The sequence below is a fragment of the Meriones unguiculatus genome, chromosome 10 (genome assembly GCF_030254825.1).
Source record: "Meriones unguiculatus strain TT.TT164.6M chromosome 10, Bangor_MerUng_6.1, whole genome shotgun sequence".
In the NCBI taxonomy this organism is placed as follows: domain Eukaryota; kingdom Metazoa; phylum Chordata; class Mammalia; order Rodentia; family Muridae; genus Meriones; species Meriones unguiculatus.
Window position 1 is genome coordinate 121,640,363 of NC_083358.1, and position 10,754 is coordinate 121,651,116.

The 10,754-nt window shown below is 45.1% G+C and overlaps 1 pseudogene; it reads left to right on the plus strand.

The window, feature by feature from the left end:
* Positions 1–1,271, plus strand: part of LOC110562737 (E3 ubiquitin-protein ligase RNF220-like) — a 99,828-nt pseudogene extending 98,557 nt beyond the window's left edge.
* Positions 1,272–10,754: the final 9,483 nt, after the last annotated feature.

The following is a 10,754-nucleotide window of genomic DNA, read 5'->3' on the forward strand; positions in this document are numbered from 1 at the left end:
GTGGGATGTCCCTTGAAATATTTTACTCATTATAGATACCAGAGGATTACTGAAGTTTTACTGTATGAATTTAAAGCTTTGTTTCAATACCCAAACAAGGAAGTTATGAAAAAAAAAAAAACACAACTGATGCCTGCTGCTGGGAGCTGAGGGGCCACCACTGCCGGGCAGCCGGGGACAATCCACCCCCATCGCAGCCCTTGCCGCGGGGCCCACAGCGTCGAAGGCTGGGGCTGGGGCGGCACCGCGTGGCGGCCACAGGGTCCCGTTAGAGCACCCCTGGCCCAGAGTGGCCTGAGGACCAGGAGGGAGGGAGGAAGTAGACCTTCCTGCGAGTGCGAGCCAACCGGCAAACCCAACTGAATGCTCAGATTGGGAAAGTAAAAGGGAGGAAGCAAGATGAAGGGCAGGTATGTCCGCTGTGCAACCACCCCGTGGCAGGGTCAGAGCAGGAGATGAGTAGGCATGTGGAGCATTGCCTTTCTAGGAGGGAAGGCTCCTGCATGGCTGAGGATGATACCGTGGACATCGAGCATGAGAACAGCAACCGCTTCGAGGACAATGAACGGTATGGGCAGAAGCTATCTGCCACCACACTACTGGAAGGTGGCTTCCTCCGAGGCTCCAGCTTCGTCATGTGCAATGGCAAAGAGAACCCAGAAAATGATGCTGACCTGGATGTGGATGGGGATGACACTCTGAAGTATGGGAAACCACAATACACAGAGGCCGATGTCATCCCTTGCACAGGAGAAGAGCCTGGTGAAGCCAACGAGAGAGAGGCACTCCGGGGCACAGTCCTAAATGGCGCCTTTTCCCCCGCCCCAGCACCCGCATCACACTTGAGTTCTCCAAATGGGCCAGTGATGAGATGTCATCCACTAGCAATGGTGGAAGCAGCAAGCAGGAGGCCATGCAGAAGACCTGCAAGAACAGCGACATTGATAAAATCACTGAAAATTCAGCTATAACTACATTTGAGGCCCTGAAGGCTCTGGTCAGGGAGTTTGAACGGCAGCAGTCTTGGGGGGTTGCAGGGGAGGGACCGATACAAATGCCTCATCTGCATGGACTCCTACTCGATGCCCCTGACCTCGATCCAGTGTTGGCATGTGCACTGTGAAGAGTACTGGCTGCGGACTCTGGGTGCCAAGAAGCTCTGCCCTCAGTGCAACACTATCACAGCGCCTGGAGACCTGTGGAGGATCTACTTATGAGCTAGCCACCCAGGCAGGCCTTGCCTCGAGCAACCCCACCTGCCCTGGCCTCTGTGACAGTGACTCCCCTCCTTTTGTACATACTTGCACACAGGTTCCCCATGTACATACATGCACATCCACACCCAAACACACATAGAGGACTTGAGAGCCAGAGTGGAACAACCCTGCCTGCTTGTCCCTTCTGAACTTGGGGACCCTGCCTCTTTTGGCTGTTTCCAGGGAGGGGCAGGGAGGTGGGTTAGGGAGTAGCAGGGCAAGGTTACTGAGATCTAGTCCCTACACAGACAGACATGCAAACACCAGACTGAACCACATGTAATATAGACTGTGTATGTTTACAATGTTGTGTATAAATGGGACACTTTACCCTCTACCACCTCCCCTTCCGTTGTATGATTTTCTTCTTTTTTTGTTTTAATGATTCCTGGAAGCAGTGTCCCCTTCAGGGCTGGATGGGGGCTCTGCCCAACCACCTCTTTTTTAAAAAAAATTATTAATTACACTTTATTCACTTTGTATCCCCCTTGTAGCTTCCTTCCTCCTCCCCTCCCAACCCCTCCCTCACTCCCCTGCTGTATGCATGCCCCTCCCCAAGTCCACGGATAGGGGAGGTATTCCTTTCCTTCCTTCTGATCCTAGTCTATTAGGTCTCATCAGGAGTGGCTGCATTGTCTTCCTCTGTGGCCTGGTAAGGTTTCCTCCCCCCTCAGGAGGAGGTGATCAAAGAGCAGGCCAATCAGTTCATGTCAGAGACAGCCCCTGTTCCCATTACTATGGGACCCACTTGAACACTGAACTGCCATGGGCTACATCTGTGCAGGGGTTCTAGGTTATCTCCATGCATGGTCCTTGGTTGGAGTATCAGTCTTAGAAAAGCCCCCTTTGCCCAGATGTTTTGGTTTTGTTACTCTCCTTGTGGAGCTCCTGTCCTCTCCAGGTCTTACTATTTCCCACTTCTTTCATGAGATTTCCTGTACTCTGCCCAAAGGCTGGCCATAAGTCTCAGCATCTGCTTTGATACCCTGCAAGGTAGAGCCTTTCAAAGGCCCTCTATGGCAGGCTCCTGACTTGTTCCCTCTTTTCTCTTCTTAAGGTGCCTGCCTTTCCCTCTTCCCTTGGCATCCCTTCCCTTTCCCATGTGCTCAGTGTTCAGTGGTGTATATTTCTTCTCCCAGACATGAGCCTTCTGCCCGAAGGGATATGTTCCTCTCCTTAGTCTTAGCTGATGGGGCTCATTATGAGGAGCTGGGGTAGGGTGGAAGATGGGACTGACCAAGCAGGAGCAGGCAGGCAGGCTACAGTTGGGCTGGCTGAGGGTGCCTGGCTGCCAGGCCTGCTGTTGAGAACTCCTGGGAGTGGCAGTGCTGCTCCCATGGGCAATGCTGCCTCCCTGCTCCTCCCGTGGGTCCTGTGATGTGATGCTGTGTCTGTATATTCTATACAAAGGTACTTGTCCTTTCCTTTTGTAAACTACATGAATTTGACATGAATTAAACCAGTATAAACAAAACAAACAAAAAAAGAACCTTACAACTGAAACCCAACGTTTGCTAAAGAAAAACCATAAGAACTTAACCAAAGCAGTAAGACACCTAGAATTTGAGACTGTTTTGGATACTTAAAATTTGGGGTTGGAACTAGTCCCAATTTTCTGAGAATGCACCAGATTGATTTCCAGACAGGTTGTATAAGTTTATGCTTTCCCTAACAATGGAGGAGTGTTCCCCTTTCTTCACATCCTCACCAGCATATGTTGTCACTTGAGTTTTTAATCTTAGGCACCATTTCTGGGCATATACCCAAAAGATGCTCCACAATACAACAAGAACATTTGCTCAGCTATGTTCATAGCAGCTTTATTTGTAACAGCCAGAATCTAGAAACAACCTAGATGTCAAAGAATGAATAAAGAAATTGTGGTACATTTACACAATGGAATACTATTCAGGTATTAAAAATAAGAAAATCATGAAATTTGCAAGTGAATGGATGAAACTAGAAAAGATCATCCTGAGTGAGGTAACACAGACCCAGAAAGACACACATGGTATGTAATCACTTATAAGCAGATATTAGACCTATAATACAGGATAACCATACTACAAGCCACAGACACAAAGAAGCTAAATAACAAGGAGGGGCCAAAGGAGGGTGCCAGAATGTCATGAAGAAGGGGAAACAGAATAGACAACAGAAGTGGATAAAGAGAGGGAATTGTGCAGAAGATGGAATGGGAAGGGAAACAAGGGTGAGAATGAGATATGGGGAGAACAGGTGTGGGAGGTGAGAGGACTAGGAACAAGATGCCAAACTGAGAGGGGTCATCTCTTTGACAAGCTGGAGGCCTTCAACAAGATAGGTGTGGAGGAAATAGGTGTGACTCTAGCTGAGACTCCTAAGAGGGAGTACTGGCTGCGAACTCTGGGTGCCAAGAAGCTCTGCCCTTAGTGCAACACTGTCACAGCGCCTGGAGACCTGTGGAGGATCTGTAGGAAATGGAGACTGAAGTGCCCACTTCCTAGCTAAGCAGGACTAGTGAAGGGAGGGGAACAACAAGCCACCCATAAAACCTTTGACCCCAAAATTACCCTGCCTACAAGAAGTGCAGGGGTAAAGAAGAAACAGAGATTGAGGAAATATCCAACCAATGATTGACCCAATCTGAGACCCACCCCACAGTAGAGAGCCAACTCCTGAACTATTAATGACCCTGTTTTATGCTTGCAGATAGGAGCCTAATTTGACTGTCTGGAAGGCTCAACCCAGCAGCTGATTGAGACAGATGCTGGGATTTGCAGCCAAGTGTAAGGCAGAGCTCCAAGGGTCCTGTGGTAGTGTTGGGAGAAAAGATGGAAGGACCTGAAGGGGACAGGAACCCCATAAGAACACCAACAGAGACAACTAACCCAGGGGCTTACAGAGACTGAGACACCAACTAAGGATCATTCATGGTCTGGACTTAGGCCCCCTGCACATATGAGGCTGATGGGTGACTTGGTTTTCATGTGGGTTGCCTGGAGTGGAAGGGGGGCTCTATTGCCTGTTTTTGGATCACTTCCCCCTGGTAAGGATGCCTTGCTTGGCCTCAGTGGATGAGGATATGCTCAGTCCTGATGTGATTTGATGTGATGGGGAGGGTTATTACAAGGGGAGAAGGCTCCCCTTTTCTGGGGTGAAAGGGAGAAGGGAAGAGGGAAGGAGTGGGAGGAGGCACTGAGAGAAGAGAAAGGGGGCACTTCTGTGATGTAAAGAAAATAAACTTAAATAAAAATTAAAAAATTAGGACTAGAACATTTCTGATTTGAGGTAAGGAAAACTCCCACTTTGCTGTTGTTCATTCTTTATTTGGCTTTACATGGATACATGGAAAGAAACACACTGGCATCCGCAGGATAAGGTTACTGTATAATTCAAAGGCTGATTTCTGTACCCTCCACATCTGATTGCAATTCTTGTTCTGAGAATCTCCTGTGAACACTGCTCCCAAATTGTCCCCTGATGTGCAAATAAAGCACCTTACATCCAATCGCTGACCAGGGGGAAGGCTAAGGCTGGACTTCTTGCCAGCCTGGGAGGAGGTAGAGGACGAAGAAAAGGATTCAGCCATGGGCAGATGTCCAGGAGGGACCATGAGAGAGAGAGCTCAGCAAGAAAAGCTACAAAGTGCAAGAATCTCTGGAATGCATGCTGGGAGGAAGCCAAATTAGCTTAGAGGGTTAGGAATAGAGTTAAAACTGTTTAGTTCTTGTGTTGTGAAGCTTGTTAAAATACTATAGAAGATCTCAATCATTTGGTTGATAGCCAGGTTAAAAGAGAAAATGAGAAACAGTTTTATTAAATTAACTTTAACAAGTATCTCAAACTTTCCTGACATCCAGTGGAAACTTTCTACTTTTATTGCATATAGAGAAATATCTTTTATTCATAAAAACTGACAGTAAGGAAGGGTACTACATGAGGGAATTTAAGCTTGCAATGTCCCATCCTGTGGAGAGGAAGAAAAAAAAAAATTATGTCCCTGTCAAAGGTTTTAAACTGAGCCTCAGTTTTCCTAGACAAGATAATAAAACAAAAATAATTCATACAGAGGGACCCAATACTAGTCAAGAATATTGTGAGGGAAAAGAAGCATGAGGCATTGCAAAAAGGTGTTCAGCCCTGAAACCAATAAACAAATTCTGAGGTAAAGTCTAGAGCAAAATCCCAGTTGTTTCCATGTAGTGTAGCATCTCTCTTCTGACAGTATCTCATCTGCTGGAGAGAGTTTCCTCTGTCTTTCCTCCAATGGTGTATGTCATTGTTTTGCGTTTAAGAAACTGGCTAGTTCTAGATTGTATGTGTGAGTGTGTGTGATACAGAGAGTATGTAGTATGTGTTTGAGTGTGTGTGTGTGTGTGTGTGTGTGATAGAGTATGTGTGACAACATATGTATGTGTGAGAGAAAGAGAGTGGGGGTGACAGAGAGTGTGTATGTGTGTGTGTGTGTGTGTGTGTGTGTTGAAAATTCACATCTCTAATGAGTATCATCCTTGTGATTAAAAGGATGATAGAACAGAGTACAATTTGTTTTTGGATATCTGTATAATAGTCAGTTAAGTAACACTCCATATCTCACAAATTGTTTTCAAATCACCTTTACAATTAATTAGCATAAGCTAAGTATGATAAGGCACTGTATAAGCAGAGCAGAAAGCAGAAGGCCCACAGAGGAGGAGGATCATGAGTTTGGGACATGTAGGGTTCCATAAGCATACTATGTCTTAAAATTCAAAAAGGAAATTTAAGAAGCCTGAGTAATGACTGGTAATTCTTTTCTTTTTTTTTTTTTTCCTTTGAGACAGGGTCTCTCTGTATAGCCTTGGCTGTCCTGGACTCACTTTGTAGACTAGGATGGCCTTGAACTCGAAGCAATCAGCCTGCCTCTGCCTTTCTGAGTGCTGTCATTATAGGTGTGTGCCACTACACCTGGCTGACTGGTAGTTTTTCTGCTTAAAGCAAATGAGAATTTTTTACAGTTGACTAGCAAGACAGGGCTTCCTCAGATTGAGAGTTTAAGTTCAATAGTAATAAAATTTTTTGTGGCATATTACCAATTTCTTGTCTAGTCCTCCACACTGCTAAATACCACATACTTGTAAAAGGATTAAGTAGAATTACGCAAGTATGAAAGATATTTTGAAGTGATTTCAAGTTCTCCCCTTCTCACATCCATGATATTGTAGTGTGGATCCTTCATTAGGTGATGAACTTGTTAAATGATACTTCCAATTCTCTGTGTGGAGGTGGGTTTTCCCTCTACTCTGTGACTGGGATGGCCTTGTGACTAGCTTTGGTCAATGGGGCCTTAGTGAATATGAGTCAGAGACTCCAATGTGACCCTTGCTCCCAGGTTTCTCAAAGCACTTCTGCTGCACAGTGAATACCTCATCCCAGTCTTCGGAGGACAGCATAAATCCACTTAGGAGTACTGAGGTCTCTGACATATAATATAATCTAGCCAAGAATAGCTGAACCTGGCTCTGGTTATCAAGAATGCCAGCAAGCACATTCAAGTTCTCAAATATCAGAAACACAAAGTAAATTAAAAGTTTGTCTTTAATGTGTGTATGTGTGTGGTATTGTGTGTATATGGTGCATGAACATGTTTGTGTGAGTGTGTAGCTGTACATTCAAGTGTATATGCATGTGTGGAGAGAGGCCAGTGGTCTATGTCAGGTTCTTCTTCAATTGCATTCCACCTGTTTTGAGATGTGTTCTTTTACTGAGCTTAAAGTTCACCCATTCATCTAGTCTACTTGTCCAGGGCTCCAGGGATCTACATGCCCCCAGCTATCCATTGCTGGGATTTCAAACTCAAACTGCCACCCTGGCTTGATAACATCAGTAATGGCCCTTGTGTTTACACAGTAGACACTTTACCAATTGAACCATCCCCCCCCCCCAGTTTAAGCCCCAGTTTTGTTGTTTGTGAAGCAACAAAAACCTTAGAAAAAACTTACTGGTAATGCCAGCAATTGTTCCTCTCCAAGAAAATAAACCCAGTGACTACATTTCAGTCACTGTAAAAATGTAATGCCTTCAGGGTTAAATTCACAACACAGGGTACCCCAGTTGACTACTATCTCTATGAAGTTTTGTGTTTCTGTTAATCAACTTAACTTGTTATAACAAATACTTGATAGAATTGCCTTGTAAATAGAAGTGTTTATTTTAGCGCTCATATTTAGGGCTGTCAATTCATTGCCAGTTGCTCTTAAGCCTGTGGTAGGGCAGTACATCATGGTATGGAGAATAACACAAAGCAAGGCCTCTCAATTCACTGCTAAGAATTGGTGAAAATGGGACAAAACGGGTCGGGGACTCCATTATATCCTTCTGGAATAAAACAAGGTCAGGACTCTTATCTCCTGTGAGGACAGAACTCCAATAACTGAAGGATCTGCCACTGGACTCTGTCACTACCAAATAATATCACTGGATTACCAAGCTTTCACACATGCCCTCTCAAAGATATTTAAAATACAATCTTGAATTGCATTATTCACAGACCCAAAGAAGATAAGTAACAAGGAAGACCCAAGGAAGGATGCTTAAATCTCACTTAGAAGGGGCAATAGAATAGACAGCAGAAGTGGTTGAAGAGATGGAACAAGGTAGGAGAGGGATCAAGGAGAGAAATGAAGATGAAAATCAGACCTTGGGAGAGCAGGTGTGGGAATACAGAGGATCCACAGAGAGAACAGAAAGCATTGGCCTGGACATTTCAGTGACAGCTGCAGACCTACGACATGGCACACTTCTGGGAGGACATGTGGGTGACTCTAGCTGAGATTCCTGGTCATTGCTAGGGGTCATGGAAACTAAGGAAGATATCCCCTCAATTAGGCATCACTCCTAGTGGAGAGAGAAAAATACCAACCCACCCACAAAAACTTTGAAGCAAATTTTACGCTGTCTACAAGATGTGCAGGGATAAAGACAGAGCAGAAGTTGAGGGTATGTCCAACCAATGACTGGCCCAACCTGAGACCCACCCCATTAGAGACAGCCAACACTATTAACAACACATGGCTATGCTTGCAGTCAGGAGCTTAGCATATCTGTTCTCTGAGAGGCTTCACCAGCAGCAGACCAAAACAGATGCTGAGACTCACAGCTAAATATTGGGCAAAGCATAGGGAGTCTTGTGGAAAAGTGAGGGGGGAGGGGATAGAAAGACCTGGAGGGGACAGGACCTCCACAAGAAGACCATTGGATGGGATCTGGAAAAGATCATCCTGAGTGAGCTATCCCAGAAGCAGAAAGACACACACAGTATATATAGACATATAATATAGGATAAACCTACTAAAATCTATACACCTAAAGAAAATAATTAAGAGGGAGGAATCTTGCTAAAATGCTCAATTACTATCCAGAAAGGCAAAGAGGATGGACATCAGAAGAAGAAGAAAACAGGAGCCTGACACAGAAGACCTCTGAAAGGCTCTGCCCTGAAGACTATCAGTGCAGACGCTGAGACTTTTGGCCAACCTTTGGGCAGAGTGCAGGGAATCTTATGAAAGAAGTGGGAAACAGTAAGATCTGGAGAGGACAGGAACTGCACAAAGAGAGCAACAGAACCAAAAAATCTGAGCACAGGGGTCTTTCCTGAGACTGATACTCCAACGAAGGACCATGCATGGAGATAACCTAGAACCCCTGCACAGATGTAGCCCATGACAGTTCAGTATCCAAGTGGGTTCCATTGTAATAGGAACAGGTACTGTCTCTGACATGAACTGATTGGCCTGCTCTTTAATTACCTCCCCCTGAGGGGGAAGCATCCTTACCAGGCCACAGAAAAAGACAAGGCAGCCACTCCTGATGAGACCTAATTGAGTAGATCAGAAGGAAGGAAAGTAATACCTCCCCTATCCGTGGACTTGGGGAGGCACACGCATGTAGAGGGTGGAGGAAGGGAGGATTGGGACAGGAGGAGGGAAGGAACCAGAGGGGGGATACAAAGTGAATAAAGTGTAATTAATAATGAATTTTTAAAAGGGGGCTGAAAAAAAGAAGAGAAGACCATTAGAGTCAACTATCGAAGGCCCAGAAGGGCTTGTGGAGCTGAGGCACCAACCAAGGACTATGCATGAACTGGACCTAGGTCTCCTACACAGATATAGCCAATGGGCAGCTCAGACTTTATGCAGGTCCTCAAGTAGTGGAAAGGGGGAACATCTGTCTCTAACATGGAGTTTTTGCCTGTTTGGGGGGCATTTCCCTCTGGTGGGGCTGCCTGGCCACAAACATAACCAAACTGAGCAACCAGGGAAGATGTACTGTACATTCTATGGTTCCTTTATAAGGAACACAGCTGACATGTGTCCAAAAAGATTTTCTACCCTTTGGAGTAGATTATATTTCATTTGATGGTCATATCCAAGAGGTATTCTTTGAGCAAGCATGCAACATCTTTGACTCTTTGCTCTACTCTACTCTCTTCCTTTTTCTTCACAGATACTCAGTGACTTCATGTCACTCAGAGTGCCTTTTCAGACACTTAGCAAGGCCAAGTTACAACCCTGTAGCCAAATGTCCTTGCTCTACTCTGCCCTGTGAGCCTACCGATTCTTTCTTTTAAAAAAATGTGTTTTTATTCACAATTTATTCATATATATCCTGATTGAAGTCCCCTTCCTCAATTCTTCCCAGTTCCACTCTTCCTCCCTCTTCTCCCCCTATCTCTTTTCCCTAGTCCACTGAAAGAGGGAGTTCTTCTTTACCATCTGCCCATAAGTTATCAAGTCTTCTCAGGATTGCCTGGATCCTCTTCCTCTGTGGCTTGGTAAGGCTGCATCACCAGGGGCAAATGATCAGAGAGCAAGCAACTGAGTTCATGACAGAGGTATCCCCTGCTCCCCTTACTCAGTAATCCACATGGAAACTGAGCTGCCAGTCAGCTACATCTGAGCAGAGGGTGTAGGTCCTCTCCATGTATGGTCCTTGATTGGTGCATTAGTCTCTGTAGGACCCTCTGGGCTCAGATATCTTAGCTTTGTTGCTCTCCTTGAGGGGCTCCTCCATGTACCTTCCATGTCCTTTTATCCCCACCACCCTCTTCTTCCATAAGACTCCCAGATCTTCACCAAACCTATGTCCGATAGAGGTCTAATATACAGAATATATAAAGAACTCAAGAAATTAGACACCAAAGAACCAAATAATCCAATCAAAGCAGAGAATTCTCAATAAGAAGAATATAGAATGGGAGAGAAATACTTATGAAATGCTCAACATCATTAGTCATCAGGGAAATGCAAATCAAAACTACTCTGAGGTTCCATCTTTCACCAATCAAAATGGCTAAGATAAAAAACCTCAAGTGACAACACATGCTGGAGAGGATGTGGAGAAAGTAGAGCCCTCCTCTATTGCTGGTGATAGTGCAAACTTGTACAACCACTTTGGAAATCAATCTGGTGCTTTCTCAGAAAATTGGGAATAACCCAACCTCAAGATCTAGCTATACCACTCCTAGGCATATACCTA